At 46.0% G+C, this 23961-nt stretch overlaps 1 long non-coding RNA gene across 1 annotated transcript in view; it reads left to right on the top strand.

The window, feature by feature from the left end:
- Positions 1 to 21530, top strand: part of LOC147730429 (uncharacterized) — a 176817-nt gene extending 155287 nt beyond the window's left edge. Inside the window, exon 3 of the long non-coding RNA XR_015308577.1 lies at positions 20018 to 21530. This is a non-coding gene — a long non-coding RNA (uncharacterized LOC147730429). The remainder of the gene's footprint in view (positions 1 to 20017) is intronic.
- The last annotated feature ends 2431 nt before the right edge of the window (positions 21531 to 23961 follow it).

Genomic DNA, 23961 nt, shown 5'->3' with positions numbered 1-23961 from the left:
CACCGGGAGCGGGGTTTCCCATTCCTACACGGCGTCCCGCTGGAGTCTGCTCTGTGGACCATGTCAGTGCAGCATTTATTCCGACTGCTGAGGAATTCAAACGCTGTTCGCGCACCGTTGCCTCATAATGGAGCTGATGGTTTTGAGGCGAACGCCCGTGAGGGTCTGTAGGCGGCGGGGCCTCTCATCTTAAAGCCTGTTCACTGCCTGGATTGTTACGCTCTGTCTCCTGCCTAATCCATTTTGCATTCAGAGTCTGTATTTCCCTTTTACATGCCTCTCCGAGGTCAGGTATTGCCCAAGCAGGGCATCTTGGGGTAAGCATCGCAGACCAGCTACACCCTGACGGGGTGCTTTGGCGAGTTCCTCGCTATTTCATTTAAAGTCTCCAAGCCAGCATTATTCCCCTGGGGTTCGGACCCCGAAATTACTGTGGTACATCCGCGCCTTTATTTATTTGGCTGCCACCCAGCCCTGATAACATAGGCCATTATTGTTGGCCTGGTGGGTTGCCCACTGTCAAGATACCATGAAGTACTATGACGACTACCAGGAAGAGGAGGACTCTCTCGCAGACACCCTGGGGGGATGCCTTTTATGAGGCGACGGATTCTTCCATCTACCAGGCAGTGGATCAGGTAATCTCTCCTTTAGAGGACAGGTTCTTGCGCCAGATAGACTGGGTGTTTGAGCGCCTTCAGCAGCGGATTGCTGCGCCTCCCCTGCTTCCGGGTTCTTTGGTCCCGGATACCCTTGGACCTCCGCCCTCTAAAAGGCCAGTGAACCTAGGGTAGATTTGGACGGTTTGAACGCCTGAAGCAGGCCTTTGTGGATAGCCAGGTCGCCCGTCCTTTTGGACATCCTTCTTCCTCACACTCGCAGACCCTTCCGTCTACTTACACATGCGTGGCAGGAGACCCTGTTGTTGCTGGCCCCTTGGGACCCGCTCAGACCTCCCGGGTCGCACCAGATATGCTTGACCCCAATGACATCATCCCCCCCAGTCCACAGAATGGACTCAAGCTGAGAAGGTTGCTAAGTACGTAGCTAAGCATATCCGCCGTCCTCTGGAGAAAGAGGCCTGCAACTGCCTACGAGCTGAGTATCCACGTTCCTCTCTCGAGGGAAAAGTACTTACTTTAGAAATCGATCCCCGTATGTCAAGTTTCCTGCAAACATTTATCAGAGACCCTAAGAAGGGGATCCACAGATTGTGAAGGGCGTGCCAAGATAAACTACTGGACGCCCTCGGACCCATTACCAAAATCCTTGACATGACAGAGGAAGCTAAGGAGTCTGGCTCCATCATTTCCACGGAGACCCTTTCCGGATGGGCACAGAGAGTGGTAATTTTTTGGGGCAACGCTAATTGTGCAATCTCCACAGAGCGTCACCGGTACCTCCTTATTAAGATCGATCCAAAGTTAGATGATCTGGCAGGCTCAGAGGCGGGCGCTGTTGCTCAGGGTGGCCTCTTCGGAGAACCCTTTGTGAAAGAACTTGGCAAATTTGTCAGTACATTCACCTCATTGAACAAAGCCCAGTCTACCATCAAACAGGTTTTCCCGCGTGTTTTTTGCGGGGCCGGCTGAGGCAGGGGCCGCTCGACCGGTCGTCAATCCCACCACACCAACAGAGGTCAATACCAGGACCAGAATTTTTATCCCACGCTGAACCCTCTTCCGTTTTACGTAGTAGCCAGCAAAACTGCTAAAACCTTTTCTCTCCATTCCCGAATAGGTGGTGAGACTAAGGGTCCCCCACCCATGGGTTTTGATGTACGTTGTATTTTCGTAACTAACGTAATTATTATTTTATTTTGCTAAAATTGATACAGACCAATTTTTGGCCCACATTGTACATAAAAATTACAGCTATTAGTTCATGTCCCAGGGCATGATTACGATGTTTTGGTGACCTGCCTGAAATTACTATTAACCGTCCCCCTGAGCTGTAAATTGTTATATTTTAACCTGCAAACTTAAAAATTTGTGTTTTTAAACCTGCAGCGTGTTTTAATGACTGTTGCACTTTAGCGCTGTGTTTACACAGCTTCTTGCTCGGCTTGCATTCATGCCTGTGCCCCGTTCCAACACGGGTTTTCCCGCTTGTGTGGAGGGCACGCCGGCAGAGATTGGGTCCCCGCTCCCATTGGCTGCTCCCAGTCAGGTGGGACGCGAGAGCTGACTCTTTAAACCGGGCGATTTTGAAGCCTCGGTTAGTTTGCGTTCCAGGGCATGATTACGATGTTTTGGTGACCTGCCTGAAATTACTATTAACCGTCCCCCTGAGCTATAAATTGTTATATTTTAACCTGCAAACTTAAAAATTTGTGTTTTTAAACCTGCGGCGTGTTTTAATGACTGTTGCACTTTAGCGCTGTGTTTACACAGCTTCTTGCTCGGCTTCAGTTCCTGTCTGTGCCCCATTCCACCACAGGTTTTCCCGCTTGTGTGGAGGGCACGCCAGCAGAGATTGGGTCCCCGCTCCCATTGGCTGCTCTGTCAGGTGGGACGCGAGACACATGACCTGACGTACTTAAAAGGATGTCTCAATTCGCGCACAGCAAATTTGCGCTGAAGTTTCGCCAAAGTCAAGCCCGTCTGCGCCCGTCCGCGCTGAGGACGGGCTGCAGGACGGGTTGCACAGAGAGGAAACGTCGCTAGGCAGCCAGGTAACATGGTCTTATGCCTATATGGATATAATTACTCTTAAGTCTCCCTCCCTACCCTGTCACCATACCTTTCCCCCAAAAGCTTTTCTTGGCTCCCCGTTATGCTGCTGCTATATCTGTAACATCGAGTCCCCTCCCCCTTTTCCCCTAAAAGGGCAGTCATCGGATAATGCCCCCGCCATGCCCACCTTACATACGGAAAGGGGCTTTCTCATCAATAAAAACAATAAGGTGGAGGAGGACCTAGGGGAAGTTTAAAGACCATGCTCTGGGTACAATCCCCACAAGAACCTATAAACAACAAAGGTACCAGAGGGTCTCAGCAAATGTGCCCAGAAGTAGAGAAAACCAGCCAGACCCCCAATGACTCCCACAGATCGCGTCACAGAAAGCTCTCAAGGGATGAGGAAAAATACCCATCAGTCACCATTCGGATCCGCCCTTCATCATTTGGGATTTTATCCGTACCACCCGTCAGAGATAAACTGTGCCCTACTCAGAGGTCAACCCGGTGGTAGGGGGTATCCTCAGTGGGTGTAGGAAGTGACAGTGTGGTGTGCCACTCGATGTTAGTGAGTGGCCGTAGAAGTGGGACTGGGGTGTGCAGTGCAGAAAAAGTGTGAGAGAAGAAAAACCAAGAAAAAGTGTGTTTAAAATTGGTTTTGAAAAAGCACTAGACAAAATTTATTCCACGTGTGCTTGACATACCAATGTTAAAAATAGTGCAACCTAAGGCTGTCTGTTTATGTGGACAGCCTGAGGTAAGGGTGGTCGACAAGTTTCAGCAATCTATGGACTATTGCGTCCTTGCATTCATCAGGACCAAAGTACAACGGATACTACTGCACCAAGTGAAAAAGTAAATTAAGTGAAAGGTGACACCAAAGAAACATAAACAAGTGCACACGGTCACCTGAATGCACCGGGTGCCCTTACAGTCTGTGCAGATCACTGTGGAGAGAGAAAGGGTGGGCATTGCTATCAATATCTAGTGGGCTAAACAGTAAGACCATAGGTTATGGTTTAAACTTGAAATCACACTACGAGTGTTGAAAAAAAGCACTTCATATTAATGCCAACAAAGTTTAAATACATTTGGAAAGAGATTTCAAATACCAAATGTTGTTCAGCTCTTACCTAAATCTGTAAGGTAGGCTGGCCTCACCCCACCTGGCAGCGGCTCAGGGGAAAATGAAGCACCGCTCTAGAAAACATGCAGGACACACGTTAAAACATAGAATGCACATCGTAGGACAGAACACTTCTCACTACCAATAACCGATAATGAATGGTCTCAGTATCCAGAGAACGTGGTGTCGTTCTCAGCAGTAACGGAGAAAAGGCTCCGTCTGGGTAGAAGCACCCATGGTGAAAAAAATGCGCGGAAATGCGGAAAGATGGAAGGGCTCCTCTTACCTAACCGTCGGTACTCCGGGCCGGCGTCCTAGCCGTCTGGGGAGGTACCGAAGGCAAGCGCGAGGCTGTAGATAAACCGCGCAACCATTGGTCACGTGGGGCGCTCCGTCGCGTCTCATGATTGGTAAAGACGCGTACAGACCTGCACACCCACTTGCTACCAGGCCGAAGAACCGGGATGGTCATTTGTTGATTGGTTATTCCATAGTCAGGGAGACGTAGGTAAACATGTTCAAGCAAGCGAGAGCCTGTTGATTAACCGCGCTCCCATAGGTCGCATGGTCACGTGGGGCGCTTGATCGCGTCTCGTAATTGGTAAAGACGCGTGCAGACCTGCATTCCTATTGGCTACCGGGCCGTAGGCTGATGGTGGGTTGGTTGTTACGTAGTCACGGAGACAAAGGTAAACATGTTAAAGGGACACTATAAGCACGGTCCGGTCGGGAAGAAACTCGGGAATGTAAACAGCGTTAGGATAAGATACGCTGAGGGATAAAGTATGAACCTGGAACACTCATGGCCTATTTAATATTAAAGTAGAACTAAGGCAAAACGCCAGGGAGTGCTGATAATCGGTTGACCAGAAAGTTAATGCCAATGGAGCCATAATCCGGTATCATGGTTAACCCACACGGAACTATAACCTTAGAGCAGGGTGTCAATGTCAAAAGGAATGTTGTAAATGTATCTACCTCCTACTGGGGGTAAATCTGGACAAATCACTGATGCTGAAATAAGCTTTTGGTAATTCGGGAGGAATTAATTACAGTGTGGACCACGGAATGTCATCATTCAGACCCTCTTTGTGGGTTTTCAATTTGAGTACCCATCTTTGTTCTTTTTTCATCAGGTATTTGGCCACATCTGCTGTGTGTGTTGGTATGAAAGGTTGTTCCAGAACAGTCCACTGGAATTCGGTGGCCAGGTGTTTGGCCTCCAGAAAGTGGGCAGTTAGCTTGGTGGCTTGTCTGGCACACCGGATCGTACTCTTATGCTCTGATATCCGTATGCGGACCTTACGTGTGGTCATGCCCACATACTTATGACCACAGGGGCAGGTGATGAGGTAGATCACATGATCACTATTACAATTGGTGAACTTTATTTGCTTCCAAGGTCTGGCAGTCCCAATATCGATCTCCAATGTTTTTGTTGTCTGTGCACAGACCTGGCAATTACCACAGGGATGATGTCCCTGGACAGGTGGGAGATTCCACAATGTGCCTATAGCTCTAGGCATCTCATCACGTGGCCTGGTGTGCACCAGTCTGTCTCTCAGATTTGGGCCCCTTTTGAAAGAAACCAGGGGGCGAGGAAGGGTTAGGCGTCCAGAGTTCAGTATTGGCCAATGCTTCTTGACCATGTTTTGAATACTGTTAGAGAGGCTCCCAAACGTATGAACAAAGGTGAGGCGGTCTAAGTCCAGCTTGGGGGGTCTCGGTTCCAGCAAGGCTTCCCGATCGTTATTCATAGCCCTTTTCATGGACCTTTGCACAAGTTTGGGGGGATATTTTCGAGCCACCAGTTGCGTACTTAAATCCTTCGAATGTTTCTTGAAAGCTGTCCTCGTGGAGCAGTTCCTCTGTACCCGTAGAAATTGGCTGAAGGGGAGGCTCTCCTTCAATGCTCGCGGGTGGTTGCTGTCAAATAGCAGCAAGGAGTTCCTTGCAGTGGGCTTCCTGTAGAAAGAAATGGATGACCTCTTCAGTACTAAACATAAAATCTTTCATAATTTGCCTAAATCACATCATTCAGCACTCAGATCTTTGACTGATAATAAGGACTTAACAATAAAGCCAGCCGACAAGGGCGAATCGATTGTTATAATGGACACACAAGTCTATAGAGCTGAGTGTCTTAGACAACTTAATATGAGACAATCTTACGCCCCTTTGAATTATGATCCGACTGATGAGTTGAAACTGAACATCAAAGCAATGGTTGAAGAAGCTTCTTCGGAGGGATGGATCACTCCAGCTGAAGCCATGTACCTATGCACTGAGCACCCTAAGATGCCTTACTTTTATACCTTACCCAAGGTTCATAAAGAGCAACGACCGCCTCCAGGACGCCCCATAATTTCCGGGATAGGATCAGCTCTGGAACCCCTCTCCACTTTTGTGGATCACTTCTTGAGACCGATGGTGCAGGAAATGCCCACTTATCTCAAAGATACTACCGACCTGCTAAGATTGATACCTAACATCGAGTTTGACATGGATACTGACCTCTTAGTTTCATTCGATGTTGAGGCACTCTATACCTCCATCCCGCAGGATGAGACACTGGACGTGGTACACCAACTTCTTGAGTCCAGAGAATTAAACAGCATCACTCCCGTCCAATTCATAATAGCCTGTGCCACTCTGGCCATGAAACGAAATTTTTTTCAATTCGAGGACCAGGTTTACCTCCAAACATCAGGCACCAGCATGGGGAGCGTTTATGCCCCCAGCTTAGCGAATCTGTATGTTCACTCGTTCGTACAAAATCATGTACTGAACCAGGCTAATCCTTTCATCGATAAATTAAAAACCTGGAAAAGGTATATCGACAACGTCTTTGTTGTGTGGAGAGGGTCCAGCGAGAGTTGTTTAGAATTCTTGGGTTGGCTGAACAGTAGGAATAACCATCTTAAGTTCACCATTGAGATTGGCCAACTACAATTAGCCTTCCTCGATCTTCTAATCACGGCAGGACCGGAAGGCCCACAATCAGAGCTCTACAGGAAGCCCACTGCAAGGAACTCCTTGCTGCTATTTGACAGCAACCACCCGCGAGCATTGAAGGAGAGCCTCCCCTTCAGCCAATTTCTACGGGTACAGAGGAACTGCTCCACGAGGACAGCTTTCAAGAAACATTCGAAGGATTTAAGTACGCAACTGGTGGCTCAAAAATATCCCCCCAAACTTGTGCAAAGGTCCATGAAAAGGGCTATGAATAACGATCGGGAAGCCTTGCTGGAACCGAGACCCCCCAAGCCAGACTTAGACCGCCTCACCTTTGTTCATACGTTTGGGAGCCTCTCTAACAGTATTCAAAACATGGTCAAGAAGCATTGGCCAATACTGAACTCTGGACGCCTAACCCTTCCTCGCCCCCTGGTTTCGTTCAAAAGGGGCCCAAATCTGAGAGACAGACTGGTGCACACCAGGCCACGTGATGAGATGCCTAGAGCTATAGGCACATTGTGGAATCTCCCACCTGTCCAGGGACATCATCCCTGTGGTAATTGCCAGGTCTGTGCACAGACAACAAAAACATTGGAGATCGATATTGGGACTGCCAGACCTTGGAAGCAAATAAAGTTCACCAATTGTAATAGTGATCATGTGATCTACCTCATCACCTGCCCCTGTGGTCATAAGTATGTGGGCATGACCACACGTAAGGTCCGCATACGGATATCAGAGCATAAGAGTACGATCCGGTGTGCCAGACAAGCCACCAAGCTAACTGCCCACTTTCTGGAGGCCAAACACCTGGCCACCGAATTCCAGTGGACTGTTCTGGAACAACCTTTCATACCAACACACACAGCAGATGTGGCCAAATACCTGATGAAAAAAGAACAAAGATGGGTACTCAAATTGAAAACCCACAAAGAGGGTCTGAATGATGACATTCCGTGGTCCACACTGTAATTAATTCCTCCCGAATTACCAAAAGCTTATTTCAGCATCAGTGATTTGTCCAGATTTACCCCCAGTAGGAGGTAGATACATTTACAACATTCCTTTTGACATGGACACCCTGCTCTAAGGTTATAGTTCCGTGTGGGTTAACCATGATACCGGATTATGGCTCCATTGGCATTAACTTTCTGGTCAACCGATTATCAGCACTCCCTGGCGTTTTGCCTTAGTCCTACTTTAATATTAAATAGGCCATGAGTGTTCCAGGTTCATACTTTATCCCTCAGCGTATCTTATCCTAAAGCTGTTTACATTCCCGAGTTTCTTCCCGACCGGACCGTGCGTATAGTGTCCCTTTAACATGTTTACCTTTGTCTCCGTGACTACGTAACAACCAACCCACCATCAGCCTACGGCCCGGTAGCCAATAGGAATGCAAGTCTGCACGCGTCTTTACCAATTACGAGACGCGATCAAGTGCCCCACGTGACCATGCGACCTATGGGAGCGCGGTTAATCAACAGCCTCTCGCTTGCTTGAACATGTTTACCTACGTCTCCCTGACTATGGAATAACCAATCAACAAATGAACATCCCGGTTCTTCGGCCTGGTAGCAAGTGGGTGTGCAGGTCTGTACGCGTCTTTACCAATCATGAGACGCGATGGAGCGCCCCACGTGACCAATGGTTGCGCGGTTTATCTACAGCCTCGCGCTTGCCTTCGGTACCTCCCCAGATGGCTAGGACGCCGGCCCGGAGTACCGACGGTTAGGTAAGAGGAGCCCTTCCATCTTTCCGCATTTTCGCGCATTTTTTTCACCATGGGTGCTTCTACCCAGACGGAGCCTTTTCTCCGTTACTGCTGAGAACGACACCACGTTCTCTGGATACTGAGACCATTCATTATCGGTTATTGGTAGTGAGAAGTGTTCTGTCCTACGATGTGCATTCTATGTTTTAACGTGTGTCCTGCATGTTTTCTAGAGCGGTGCTTCATTTTCCCCTGAGCCGCTGCCAGGTGGGGTGAGGCCAGCCTACCTTACAGATTTAGGTAAGAGCTGAACAACATTTGGTATTTGAAATCTCTTTCCAATTGTATTTAAACTTTGTTGGCATTAATATGAAGTGCTTTTTTTCAACACTCGTAGTGTGATTTCAAGTTTAAACCATAACCTATGGTCTTACTGTTTAGCCCACTAGATATTGATAGCAATGCCCACCCTTTCTCTCTCCACAGTGATCTGCACAGACTGTAAGGGCACCCGGTGCATTCAGGTGACCGTGTGCACTTGTTTATGTTTCTTTGGTGTCACCTTTCACTTAATTTACTTTTTCACTTGGTGCAGTAGTATCCGTTGTACTTTGGTCCTGATGAATGCAAGGACGCAATAGTCCATAGATTGCTGAAACTTGTCGACCACCCTTACCTCAGGCTGTCCACATAAACAGACAGCCTTAGGTTGCACTATTTTTAACATTGGTATGTCAAGCACACGTGGAATAAATTTTGTCTAGTGCTTTTTCAAAACCAATTTTAAACACACTTTTTCTTGGTTTCTCTTCTCTCACACTTTTTCTGCACTGCACACCCCAGTCCCACTTCTACGGCCACTCACTAACATCGAGTGGCACACCACACTGTCACTGCCTACACCCACTGAGGATACCCCCTACCACCGGGTTGACCTCTGAGTAGGGCACAGTTTATCTCTGACGGGTGGTACGGATAAAATCCCAAATGATGAAGGGCGGATCCGAATGGTGACTGATGGGTATTTTTCCTCATCCCTTGAGAGCTTTCTGTGACGCGATCTGTGGGAGTCATTGGGGGTCTGGCTGGTTTTCTCTACTTCTGGGCACATTTGCTGAGACCCTCTGGTACTGTTGTTGCTTTCTCATCAATGCCAGGTCACTGATTAAAAATAACATAGCGTTTCATGACTTTGTCACAGCCAGAAACCCTTCATGGGTCTTTATCACCGAAACTTGGGCGTCTGATTAGTCCGGTCCCGATCTCCAGTACGCCATCCCAGAAGGCTATGCGTTACATAGACTGGACAGGTCAGGACGCAGGGGTGGAGGGCTGGCGATTCTTTTTAAAGTTTCATCTGTTTGTCGCATTAAAACTCTCTCTGCGCCATCAGACCTTTTTCAGGCTATGCACTTTTCTATATCCTCCTCTCCCTCAGTGTCCTTCACTGGTCTCCTCATCTACCGACCCCCCTGGCCTCAATTTATTTAAAAACTTAGAGCCCTAGTTTGGCAAACCCCACCTTACGGTTCTGGGGGATTTAAATTTTCACTTAGACGATCTTTGTTCTAAGGATACTCTTTCCTTGGTGGACCCCCTGGCCACATGTGGCCTTTTTCAGTTGGTAAATAGTCCTACCCACCTGGCTGGCCATATTCTTGACAGGGTGTTATCTAACTACCCCAGACTTTCCGTAGGCCCCCCCCTATTTCCCTGGTCTGGGCAGACCATCTGAGTTAAGTCGAGTCGAGTTGAGTTGGGATTTATAAAGCGCGTAGCTACCCTAGGGCGTCCCAGCGCTGACAAGACCTAAGTTCCAGAGGAGAAGTAGGAGAAGAAAAATTGAGAGGTTAAGGGAAGAGCCAAGTTTTTAATTGCCTCCGAAAGGCCAGGAGGTTATGTTCTCTCCGCATAGCAAGTGGTAGGGCGTTCCACGTGAGCCTGGAGAAGTTCTGGCAGTTCAGTTGGAATTTTATTCCCTTCCCTTCTCCTCACCACAACATGGTTCCAGTAACAAGGAACCTAAACAGGATTATAGGGGTATTACAAATGAATCTCTTGCCCCCCTCATAGCGCAGACTTCTATCTCTCCCCTGAAGGATGCCAGTGATGCTGCACTGGAGCTTGCCAACTCTATCTCCAAAGCAGTAGATCGCTTAGCCCCTGCCTCCCTGCATTACTCAGCTAGGCGGAAACCCTCTGCTCCCTGGTTTACGGAGCCTCTTAGACTTCTGAGGCAGGGATGTAGGCGGCAGGAGAGCTAATGGCGGAAAACTTGGAACCCTACTGATAGAGAATCACATAAGCTTCTGCTTGGAGAATACAAGACTAGGGTCATTAAAGAAAAGCAGGACTACTTCTCCAGGCTCACGTCGTCCCTCACCTCCTCTAGGGAATTATTCAAGATCGTGGATTCTCTGTGTTCTCTACAAATTCCTGACCCCATCATAGGTTCCCAAGAGCTGTGCGACAAGATCGCACAGTTCTTTCATACTAAAATTGCTGACATCTCTCTCACTCTGGAAGCACAGAGAGATCTAATCTGCTCCCCTCCTTCCCCGACGCAACCTGTTTTAGAATGCTGGGCCAAAGATCCCTCCAAGATCCTGCCCAACTTCCCTCTCCTCACCCTCGATCAATTAGACTCTCTTTTAAATAGGACAAAATCAGGTTCGCCATTGGACCCCTGCCCTCTGAAGGTCCTGAAGGATTGTAGGGAAACCCTGTTGCCCCCTCTTCTGGAGGTGATGAATCGGGCTTTGACTCAGGGCCTATTCCCAGCACCTTGGAAAAAGGCCATAGTCAAGCCTTTACTTAAAAAGCCTACTCTGGATCCGGAGACCCTTAAAAACTTCCGACCGATTTCTTTATTGCCTGCCCCAGCTAAAATGCTAGAGTCACATCTCAATCAGCATTTGACTGCTTTCCTTGATGCCTCTGGGTTCCTGGACCAGTCCCAGCATGGCTTCCGAAAATTCCACAGCACCGAGTCAGCGCTCACGGTAGTGATAGACAATATTCGATCAAAGGTCGACTGAGGCCAGACCACCCTTTTGGTCCTACTCGACCTGACCGCAGCCTTTGACACCCTGTCTCCCTCGACTTTAACAGCTCGTCTGAGGGAGATAGGGGTGGAGGGCCCAGCACTGAGTTTTTTGTCCTCTTTCCTTGATCAGAGAGAGCAGAGGGTCAAGTTGGGAGAGTTCCTCTCCCCTGCTAAGCCTGTGCAATGTGGGGTCCCACAGGGGTCGGCCTTGAGTCCGACCCTCTTTAACATTTACGTGGCCCCACTTGCCAGGCTAGTAAGATCACAGCGGATGGAGGTGGTATCATACGCCGATGACACCCAGATTATGGTGTCCCTCTCCCACTCGGTGAGTACCTCCGCACTCAGCTTCAGGAACTGCATGCAGGCAGTCTCAGAATGGATGATCTCAAACGCACTGAAGCTGAACGGAGAGAAAACCGAGGTCTTGATCTTCGGTAAAGATCAAGGCATATGGTCCAATGACTTGTGGCCTCCATCTCATGGAGCCTGTCCCCTGCCATCAAATTCCGCCCGGAATCTTGGTGTGATCATTGACACGTCATTGGCCATGACACAACAGGTCAATAGAACCGTGTCTACCTGTTGAGGAGTTATTAGGGTTCTTAGGAAAATCTCCCACTATCTCTCCCCTCAAGCTCACAAACAGACCGTGGTCGCCCTAGTTGCATCACGGCTGGATTATTGCAACGCACTATATGCAGACACCAATAAAGGCCTTATCCAACGCCTCCAGACCATCCAGAACGCGGCTGCTAGATTTGTCCTGGATGTCCCTAACACCGCCTCTGCCACTCTTGCTAGGATGAGTCTTCATTGGCTCCCGATCCAGTCAAGAATTTCTTTCAAAATCCTATGCCTGGTTTTCAGTGCTTTATCCGGCGGTTGCTCTGAAGCCATAAGCTCTCTTCTGAGTCCCTATTCCCCCAGTAGATGCCTACGTTCTGCTAGTAAGAACCTCCTATCCGTCCCTCAGACAAATAAGGTCAGATGGGGCAGAAGGGCCTTTTCATCTGTGGCCCCTAAACTGTGGAACGCACTTCCTCTTGAGATTAAATCCCAACCCTCTATGGCCCTCTATAAGAAAGCCCTAAAGACGTGGTGTTTCACTAAGGCCTACCAGTAAGCAGGCTCTTTGACCTTACACTCTATTTGGTTAGGCGCTTTGACGCCCGTTGGGCTACGTAGCGCTATATAAATCTGGCTTCATTCATTCATTCATTCATTCAGCGCTCCACCAATACTACACCATGGAGTACAAATGCAGTAACCTTGACCTGACTTACTGCGGCCATTATGCATTTATTACTCCACTAGAAGCACGATGGAGGCACTATGTCTAGCCGTCACAAGCATGTGTTTTTTCCACCAGAATGTTCTTTTTTAACATGCATGCTGTGTGCGCGAAAGTTGCACACGTATGAAAGACACGAAGTGTTCTTACAAATTAGAAACACACCGCGTATGAATGACTTTACAAACTAGCACACACCGATTATGAATGACTTCATTGGAATTCATATGTTAAATGTTGTACTGTGGTTGTCTTGTTATATTCCTTTACAGGTGAATTACCGCAGGTGGACACGAAATACGGTTAGTCCCCACAGCATAAGCTAGCACACCTTAGTGCGTGTGCTACTTAAAATGCAAATACACGTGGTGTAACTATTTTTTGCCACTCACTTCCACTTTTCACCACATCTTTAATTCACTTTGAGTACGGTCCTGAAGAAAGCCTTACTTATTTTTTATAAAGGTTGAAACATGTCAACCTATAGATAACTAAGACTCAACTAAACAGTCTTTTTGGGTTATTGTATCCTGGGCCACTGGCAATAAAATACTTCTAGTCGGTCAGAGTCCCAGAGATATTTTTAATACACCACTTCATCACACTATAACTAAAAACCAGCTCTGCTGTAATCAGGTGTCGCAGCACAGCTGAGTAGCATTCGGCTACTCAGCTGGGAACCCGATGATGAAGCATGACACCAACTAGGTTGGTGTGTGAGGGTTCTTCTAACAAACCCCTGCAGTGCCAGACACTGCAGTGTCGGACATTGTGCTAGACAGGTCCGTCCAACTTGTTTTTGAAAGTATTTAACCAGGGACAAGGACGGCCCACCTCCAGTCCTAGCGCTCTCATTTTTTTTCAGTATAAATCAGATTGGCCAATCCTCTCAACTGAGAAGTATATGATGAGAAATACATGTGAGAACCCCAGTCTTGCCAACATCAACTGACCAGTGTGGCACCAATCCAATATTCACCTTGTTCAATCAAGGTATGCCAACACCTGCCTGGCCTTGAAAAGATTTATTTAATCCTCATACGTTGTACATTATTAAGTTCAGGTGTGGGTCTGTCCCAGGCAAACTCAGTTGCCCTTTATTTATAGCACCTCGTATTCAAATTACTCTTTGCTGAGTATATGAGACTTATATGATGAAACCTAATAATTAGGCCACAGGTGTTACTTCCCATTGTCCCCTGACTCGTCACCAACTCTCACAGGGCCAGTCGGTCGTACCTCGCAGTCCTGTCCCTGTTCCTGCGCTTCTTACTGTGCAAGCAGACTCCAACCAGCCAGCAACACAGCTTAAGCGTCACAGCTTTTTCGTAGACTTTCACCACCTTCTCACGACGTTGCGATGCCTTCCCTCCATTCTTCAGATTTGGCCAAAATGACGTTCCTCGCTCGTCGCAAGTGTCGGCATATTTTGAATTTTTGAATTTGAGTCGGATTTCTAAAGCGCATAGCTACCCGTGGGCGTCCCAGCGCTGTTGCTCAACATGCTAGAACCAGGGAGGAGGATGTTTAGGGGAAGAGCCAGGTTTTTAGTAACCTACGGAAGGCCAATAGGTTGGTTTCCCTTCGGATATTGAGGGGAAGGGCATTCCATCGCTTTGAGGCGATGTATGAGAAGAGGCGTCCCCCTGAGCGTGCTCTTCTTATTCTGGGGACACTGGCCAGGGAAAGGGTACTTGATCTCAGCTGTCTATTGGCTTTGTGAGGTTTGATGAGCGGTCTCAGTATGGGGGGGGCCCTCTGCCGTGGAGGATTTTGTGCGAAATGCAGAGGGTTTTGAAGACAATTCTTTCTTGAATTGGGAGCCAATGCAGTGATGCGAGAGCAGGTTTAGCGGAGCATCTGGGCTTTGTCCCAGTGAGGAGCCTGGCTTCTGCATTCTGGACGTGTTGCAGTTTGTTGATGACCAATTTTGGTGCCCCTAGGAACAGGACATTTCCGTACTCCAGTCTTGAGATGATTAGGCCCTGGATAAAGAGTTTTCTGGACTGTAGGGGGATTAGGGGGAGGATTTTGTGTACTGTCCGTATGAGGCCAAAGCATGTTCCAGCGGTTTTCTCGCTTGGGCTTTAAAGTTGAGGTCTTGGTCAATCCAGATGCCTAGGCTCTTGATTTCCTTTTTAGGGGTGGGGGGTATTCCCATGCAGGGCGGCCAAAGGAGTGTGGTAGGGAGTTTACATGGGTCGCCAAGTAGTAAAATCTCTGTTTTCTCCCCATTAAGTTTAAGGCGAGAGTCGCTCATCCATTTTGAGATGTCACAAAAACGCGTTTGGAAAATAAAAAGGTAAGAGTTATTTGTCAGGGCATCTCATCCATCAGGCTATGGGGACAAGTTCCAAAGCAACCATCACCCGGACCCTGAGGTGTGCCCGTCGTTCTTAATTCAACATTCTACAAGTCATTAGAACAAGACACCACACTCTTCAGTTTCAAAGATTTGATAACTCTAGGATCAAATTTGCTCTTGAGGAATGATATGAGAAAGTGGCATTCAGTTTCAAGGGAATTTCGTTCACTAATTTTCAAGCATGTTATGTTATGTTATCACTTACTTATAAAGCGCACGGTCACCACAAGGTTTCATGGCGCTACTCCTGCTTAAGTTGTTACATCAGACCCGATTAGTAGGCTAGCCCAAACAGCCAAATTTTAAGTGCCTTTCGAAAGCCAAGAAGGTTGTCGCAGCTTCTCATTGTTACCGGAAGGGAATTCCAGAAGGTAGGTGCCAGATAAGAAAATCTGCAGCCTCCAACCAGTTTGAGTTTTATAGTTGGGACAGATAGAAGATGCAAATAGGATGAGCGCATCATGGCCGTGATGAATTTTGGACTGTTGCCTTGCAGTGCTTTAAAGGCCAGACACCCAGTCTTAAATGCCGAACGTTGCTTCACGGGAAGCCAGTGGAGCTTGATCAACAAGGACCTGGCAGAGTACCATTTTGGCTGTTTGTGTATTAGTCTGGCCGCCTGGTTCTGAACCATTTGCAGACGTTTTAATAGGTACTGAGGCAGGCCGATATAGAGGGAGTTTGCAAAAACTAGGCGTGATAGAACCAGCGTTATCACCACTTGGATCAGAGCTGAGTGGGTCAGCAAATGAGCAACTTTCCTGATTTTGCGAAGCTGATAGAGACTGATGGAGATCACTGCACCCACCTGTCCTCTCAGTGAGAGTTCCGCATTGATTACTACCCCTAAGCTTTTTACAGACAAGGACGGAGTAGGGGGAGGACCCAGTTCACTAGGCCAGAAGTGTGGACCCCAGCAGTTCTTGCTTTTCTCAGGGAGCACCAATTCAGTCTTGCCCGGGTTGAGTTTCAATTGATTGCTGTCCATCCAGTGTTGAATGTGGAGCATGGTGGTTTGAAATTCCACAGCAGCATTAGGGCCATCTAGGGGGAAAATCAACTGGAGGTCATCTGTATAGTTAAAAATGGTGACCTTCCAAGTCTTTAAAGAATAGAGCAGAGGCCTCAGGTAGAGGTTAAGCAATAGTGGTGACATGGACGAGCCCTGTGGTACACCACAAGAGGTGGTCACTGTGGGGGCAGTAAGAGTGCCCAGTCGCACTGCTTGCGTTCTTCCAGTTAAAAATGATTTAAGCCAGTTGTATGCAGGACCTTGGATGCCTGCTTGTTCGACACGGTTCAACAGAGTGTTATGGTCTACCGTGTCGAATGCTGCCGAGAAATCCAAAAGCACCAAGGCCTGAGGAATTCCCCTGTCTGAATTAGCTCTTAAAGTATTCAGGACGGCCAAAACTACCGCCTCTGTTGAATGGGTCGGCCGAAAGCCCGCTTGATTTGGCTCCAGGTATTCCGTTTGTTCCACAAAATTAGATAGGCATCTGGCCACATGTGCTTCCAAGATTTTGGACAGACAGGGAAGAAGGGATATGGGGCGATAGTTAGAAGGAGTTGAAGGATCTGCCCCGGGCTTTTTCAGAAGGGGGACTATTGTAGCGGCCTTGAAGGCAGGCGGTACTACCCCTTGAGTGAGAGATGCATCCAGAAAAGGAAGAATGCTGTTTGGCAGTACTGTGAATATATCTTTCATGGTAGCAGGAGGACAACAGTCATTTGGGGAGCCTGACTTGACCCGGATAAATAAGTCAGACTAACTTTTGGGGCATAAGACAGGGAGATGAGTCCTAGTGACAGGGTTTCTAAAAATATCATCCTGGCATTCTGTGTTGATCGGAGGGGGAATGCTTGATTTAATGGTAGCAATTTTTTCCACGAAATAATTGTCTAAGACGTCCCACATCTCTTGCGTGGGGGCATAGTTTGGAAGTATTCTCTCATCACTGCTGATCTCACCGACATTTTAAAGATTCCCTTAGTTCTATTATTCGCATTGAATATTCCTGCTGAGAAATGGGCTGCTTTAGCAGTCAATATTGCCTTTTTATATTCTATGCGAGCAGACAGAAACTTATGTCTGTCTAGAATATTATATCCATGCCTCCATTTCCTTTCTAATTGACGAAGCATAAGTTTTTGTGACTTCAATTCGGCGGTGTGCCATTTGTGAGCGTCTTGATGACTAGTGCGAGAAAATTGAATCAGGGGGGCGTGTTCATCACTGGCCGATCTCAGCCAGTCCGCGATGGTAGTTTCAATAGCGTCAACGTTTGAGTTAAAGGTGGGAAGAGACCCAGTGTGAATGAACTCTTGTTTATCAATAGTTCTCTACTTTCTTTTTAGTCCACCCCCAACCTTTGGGGGTTTCTGCCTGTCGCTGAGAATGAGTGTAAAATCAATCAGATGGTGATCTGACCATATACAGGGGGATATCAAGGGTGTCGATATTGTCAGATTGTGGGACCAAATTTGGTCCATCCATGTTTGTATTTGGAAAAGGCAGTCTTGGAGGGGGAGATGCCCTTAAATAGTTGCCATTTTTAAATTTAATTGCATGTTTTAGCATATTGCTGATGGTTGCACCCAAGTTTTCAAATGTATTCTTAGTATTAGGCACGGAGTCTTAGGATCAAATGAGGTTGAGACTAGAATTGAGCTTTGAGGTACATCACACAGCATTTTGGCAGTGGTGTGGTCTCCGATAGTCATTGATAGGGATTTGTTAATCAGGAACAATGTGACCCATGGTAGGGCCCTGTCGCAGAAAGCTTTGTGGAGTTCAAGAGTTTGAAGTAGTCTTTGATGATGGACAATGTATTACATACAGAAAGACTGACAAGCATGAGCCACCTTTGCCTAGAATGTGGAATGCGTCGTCCAGTGCTATTCGAGTTGTGGTTTCAATTCCGAGGCTTGCCCAAGCCATGTCAGATTCCCCTGGGTGCTATCACAGGATTTACTGCCCCTCATTGGAGGAATACTGGTGGACAATATGGGAAAACTGGGAACCCCAAACAACCTAACCAACAAATCAAAACGCGGCTGACTGGGAAATGTCAAGAATCAGACCAAATGCCTGGTCCGTCCAGCCAGGACGTCACTGATGAGGGCCTCGACATGAAAACACCACTTAAAAACAAGCAATCAAGCCCTACATCAATTGATAAGAGATAGATGGAATCAACCTACGCTATGGCCACTTGGATAGTTAATGGGTAATGTACTCTCGCTCATACATATGGAAATAAAGACTTGAAAGCCATGTCTAGGGGCAAGAATAAGTGCATTCTTGGAATAGCGGAATCAACAAATATAGGGATAATTGAGACAAATGTCGAGGAAATGCTGATGTTCCTCTTTGTGCTTATCGCTTTTCGAAACTATTTGTGGTGGAGCAGGCGCATCACTCGCTGGAAGCTTGCCAGTTGGCGGATGGCCCCCCCCAGACCCATAATTGCCAGACTCCTGAATTTCTGCAACAGAAACCGGATACTAAATCTGGCAAGTGAAAAGAAAGCACAGCCTTGCCCGTCGCTCCAATGAATCCAATAAATGTATCTGCTTCAATTCATGTACTCTAACACTTTTCCTTTTCTTCTTTTTTCATGTTTAATCAATTTATTTTATCCATTTCAAAATAAATTCCAAGAATAATTAAACAGGAGGTATTTCCACATGTCACCACTTTATTATGAATGCACCCAATGCATTTTGGGAAAATTATTTCCCTTCGTCAGAGGTATCTGTTAAAAAAAACAAATACAACACCATTAATTGAACGGAGCGTGTATCCTGCATTGCACGCCATAATAGGTCTGAAGCAGTTCAACAGAGTTAAAATGTTTGACAAAGCAACAGTACAAAGGTGTGCATCTCTTCACTGTATATGTACATTGCATGAATTTCCGTCCAAAACGGCGAGATTGTACCCGCGGCCAAGTATATTGATCAACAGTGAAAAGTAGGAAAACTAAACATCCACCACAGCAAGATCTTCCATCCATCCAGGAGTGTTTCCAGATAGAAGCGATTAGATTCATGGGAACAACATCATTATGCGAGAGACTATAGTGTTTGTTATCTGGATTGAGCAAAAGACATGACACATACATACTATTTTGTACTATATGGTTGCTCCATTTCGGGGCGTCCAGTCAGTTCCCTTGTTTTAATCAATTATTGATTAGTCTAAATTACATTTAATTGAAGTAGGGAGAGCAAAAAAAACTAGGTACCTGTTTCAACACATACACACTGCATTCTGGGAATTGGAGTTTTACTGTTGTTTTTCATCCAAGGGAGAGCGTGAAATTTCGTAGTTGATGCTGTTAGATAAGTGACTGCACACCTGAGAGCATGGGGAGGAGCTACATATGGTGGCGGGGAGATTGCTTTTGCTTAAATAGCCATAGCGGATAAAGACGAGGCAATCGCCATTACAAGCATGAAATCTAGAAATGGAGTCGATTCACGTTTCTGACTGATGTTTTCAAAGTTATGCATGTCACGGTAAGCGCGCTCGTAAGAACTCAGAGTTATGAAAGCTTTGAGACTGAAACAGGGTGGTTAATGGGGTCAATGGCAATAGGTGAAGAGTGCAAATAGATATGGTGTGTTTTTCCCTCTAAGAAGCAGCGAATATCGAACAGAGGCTTTAGTTTTAATTAACATGTGAATTGTGATGAAAGTAAAAGTGGAGCGTTTATGTGTATTACTGACAAACACAATTTTTCTAGTGATAAAGAGGCATCATGAGAGGCATTGTTTTTGTGTAAACGTTGCAAAAATTAATGGTGTTGTATTTATGTTTTTTTTTAACAGATACCCCTGACGAAGGAAAATAATTTTCCCGAAATACATTGGGTGCATTCGTAATAAAGTGGTGACATGTGGAAATACCTCCTGTTTGTAATTATTCTTGCCATTTATTTTGAAATGGATAAAATATCGATTAAACATGAAAAAAGAAGAAAAGGAAGTGTTAAAGAGTACTTGAATTGAAGCAGATCCATTGATAAACTTGATTTATTGGATTCATTGGAGCGACGGGCAAGGCTGTGCTGCTTGAAAAGGGACCTAACTAGGTCCCCGTGTTTTTGTTTGATTCGCAAGCGCAATTGGATGGAGCACGTATCCTGCATTGCACGCCATAATAGGTCTGAAGCAGTTCAAAAGAGTTAAAATGTTTGACAAAGCAACAGTTCAAAGGTGTGCATCTCTTCACTGTATATGTACAAGTGAAAAGAAAGATCTGCAGCATGGAGGCAACACTATTTCATTCTACCCTGACTTCACCCTTGCTGTATAGAAAGCTCATCAGGCCTTCACTACAGTGTAGCAAAAATGTACAGCAATTGAAGATCCCCTACGCTAAGCTTTATCCTGCGAGGCGGAGGATCACCATTGAGGGACAGTTGAAGGTTTTCACTGACCCACAGCAGGCAGCCGTGTTTGTCAAATCCTGGCAGGAGTGTTGCATGTGAATAGACAGGGATGGCACTCTGAAACTTTTCTCGCCACCCGAATACGTAAACCCTTAAAAGACACAGTAGAAGGATAATATTTTGTGATATCATCTTTGCTGTGTGCTCTTAGCAATTATAGGGACCTGTAATCAAGGAACATGAAGCTAACTATATGGGAAAATACACTAAATCCAATGACTATGGGGAAAGGCCAGGAAAACCACATGTCACTATAGTAAAATAAAATGAAAAACCTAGGGCAGCAACAATATCTCCATCAACGATAGTAAAAGAAACCTCAAATATGAAGCTGCTGACATTGAGGAAGTATTTTTCAGATACTTTACTGAACTGTACTCATCAAGCTATATGTCAGACTCGTCTCAGGTACATAACTACTTAGAAGATATGGCAATAGTATTGTTAAGAACAGCACAAGAGTTTCTAGGCCAACCACTCACCCTTAAAGAAATCTCTGAACACAATACTTGGCCTACCCTATGGTAAAGATCCCAGATCAGATGGGTTGCCCACTGAACTATATAAAACTGACAAACCTATTGGCCCAAAAACTCGTGGAGGTCTTCCAGGAGTTGGAAGATAAAGGTGCGCTTCGGTTCTCCAACTGCGAAGCGCTTTTGATTATTCTCTTGAAACCCAATGAAAATACGGCCAGCTGCAAATCATAGATACCTTCTGTCAATTGTAACGCCAAAATATTCCAGAAAATCATTGCTAATAGATTGCTCCTTTTGCTTTCTGAAATGATGCTCCCAAACCAGGCTGGGTTTGTACCTGGCCGATCAACAACTTACATTTTAAGCACCATTTTTGCGGTGCTCCATCAGATGCAACATGAGAAAGCAGCAGTGGCAGTATTTGTAGAAGCCATCAAAGCTTTCTACTCACTTGAATGACATTACCTCCTGAATGTATTGAGCAAGATGGGAATCCTCCCCGTCGTTCCTGAGACTTACTAGTACTCTGTAGGCTTCGCCGATACAAGCATGCTTCCTCCCAAATTCGAAAGCAACCCTGCACTCACCAGGGGAGTCCCCTTTCACAGTTATTTGTGCTAGCATTCAAACCACTAGTTGCGAAGCTTAGGCAAATCAATGTGCACTATGCACAGTTCTTCCATGATCGTCCCCCCAATATCACTATATGCTGACGCTATATCTTAGGTCGCCTCAGGGGAGTTTCAACCCCATACTGTGAGAGTTCACGAGATTCAGTGGGCTCTTGGTTCTCACACTCAATTAGGAAAGATAAGCTATTTTCCCTTAAATGGAAGGGACAAGATGGGTAGATCTGGACTTTCCACTTGAATAATGTACTGAACCCATTAAATACGTAGAGATATGGCTGATCGGAAAAAAATACAGATGTGAGATTGCACACCTGAAAGACAGGATTGGTACGTGGCTAAAACTGACATTATCAATGGCAGGTGGAATAGGCTTAATTAAAATAGTCATTTTGCCCAAACTTCTATAGTATAAGATTAATATACCCATAATATTCAACACACACCTTTTTCCATTTCTTATGAAGCTGCTCTCCAAAGTCGTGTGGGCAAATAAAAAACCCAGAATTGCATGCTAAATCCTAATGCAGTTGTACAATCACGGTGGGTTTACAGTCCCCAACATGGAACTGTATCAGCCCACGTCACACACTACTAGATGAAACCATTGTGCCATACGGCCCATCTTGCTGTTGAAAAAGATGTAGTAGACTCCACCCCACGTTTGAATGCCAAATTTGATTTTGTAGATAGGTTGGAGGGTTTGTCCAATTTCAGATGGTGTGAGATCTGAATCATGGTAACTTTTTCCAATGAGGTATGCTATTTTGGACATGTATATGCAATGCAAAGTAACTATGTACTCCATATAACTCTCACGATATGAGCACATTCTTTTATAGTACTTATCGAAATGGCTTTCTTCTAAGCACTAATCCACACCACAATGACAATGACCCATCACTGTCCATAGATTTTGACCTTTCCCCTCTCCCTTCTGCTCTCCTTGATCATACTATCTGCATTTTTCGGTTTCCCTTTCCTTTCTTCTATCACTACCATTCACGATATTGACCTGAAACTTCCAATTTACTAGTCTAATAATGTATACCTGGTTTTGTCAGCATCTGTTGGCCAGATGAATAATTCAATGTCTCCCCCTCCATCATTTCCAGTGACTTTTGCATGAACCTCACCGTGCACCACTATCACATGATGGATGACCTTGGGACAAAATTAGACACATCATGTACAGGATAGTCTAAATCTCTGCACATGGTTACATGGGTGCCCCCTCACTTCACCACGTGGTGTGGGTATCTTGGAAGCCATACATTTTAATTCGGACTACCACCTGTTCTTCCCTGTCGTTTCTCGCAGCCATGATAAAGCCCCAGGCTCAATTGCCACAGGGGGCAAAACATGTCAGCTGTTTGTACATGGCGGTTTGTACAACAAGTGGTACATTTTCATCATCTCTGTCAAAATATTGAACGATGTATCCAAAAATAAACTCATGTAAAACAACCAAAGGATGGCATCTTGATGAGGACACTGCTAATCCTTTTTTCAAGCATATGGACTAGATGCATAGTTGCCCAGGATGAAATAAACTCTACTCAATATCGGCAAAGGCTTACAAGCAAAACTAAATGTTACCCATTATATATTTCCGAGGCCTCCTTACCTCAGCATCCATTCTTCCCAATGATGAACGAACAAAAAGCGATATCACAACAACATATTTGAAAATACACACGTAGGGAGACTGAAAACATGTACTGTTCTTACACTGCTTGACTTCTGTCTCATATCTAATATAGAATCAGGGCAAGGTGTAAGCAAATTTCAGGGGGGTTCCACGAGGAACCTGAATGTTTTGCCCCCCTGAAAAGAACAATAAATACTAATTCTCCCAGGCAGCTTATAACCATATTATACTGGGAAACTCAAAACACACCCCTGGAACGCTCTACTCCGGCACACTCTGGATGGGATACAGAGATGGATTCTGCCCTGTAAAACAAAATCTAGCAATATACTACTCTCAGATGGCGTAATTACTGCCAAGTAGCAAATTTCACTAGATTTATTATAGATGCGTTCACAGAATGTTACACTGCATTCACGCTGCATAAGCAGGCAGACTCATGCAGTGACTGCTGTGGAAACGAGGGTGTGGAGTTCATTTATTTGGCATGGGCTTGCACAGGTATTTTTTTATTGCAGGCAGTAGGTACACGCCAGGAAGTTATTGAATCCTCCCTGCCTAT

This window comes from Lissotriton vulgaris, chromosome 2_1 (assembly GCF_964263255.1).
Source record: "Lissotriton vulgaris chromosome 2_1, aLisVul1.2, whole genome shotgun sequence".
NCBI classification, from domain to species: Eukaryota; Metazoa; Chordata; class Amphibia; order Caudata; family Salamandridae; genus Lissotriton; species Lissotriton vulgaris.
The sequence above is the reverse complement of the archived record's forward strand: the minus strand, read 5'-3'. Positions and strand labels throughout refer to the sequence as shown.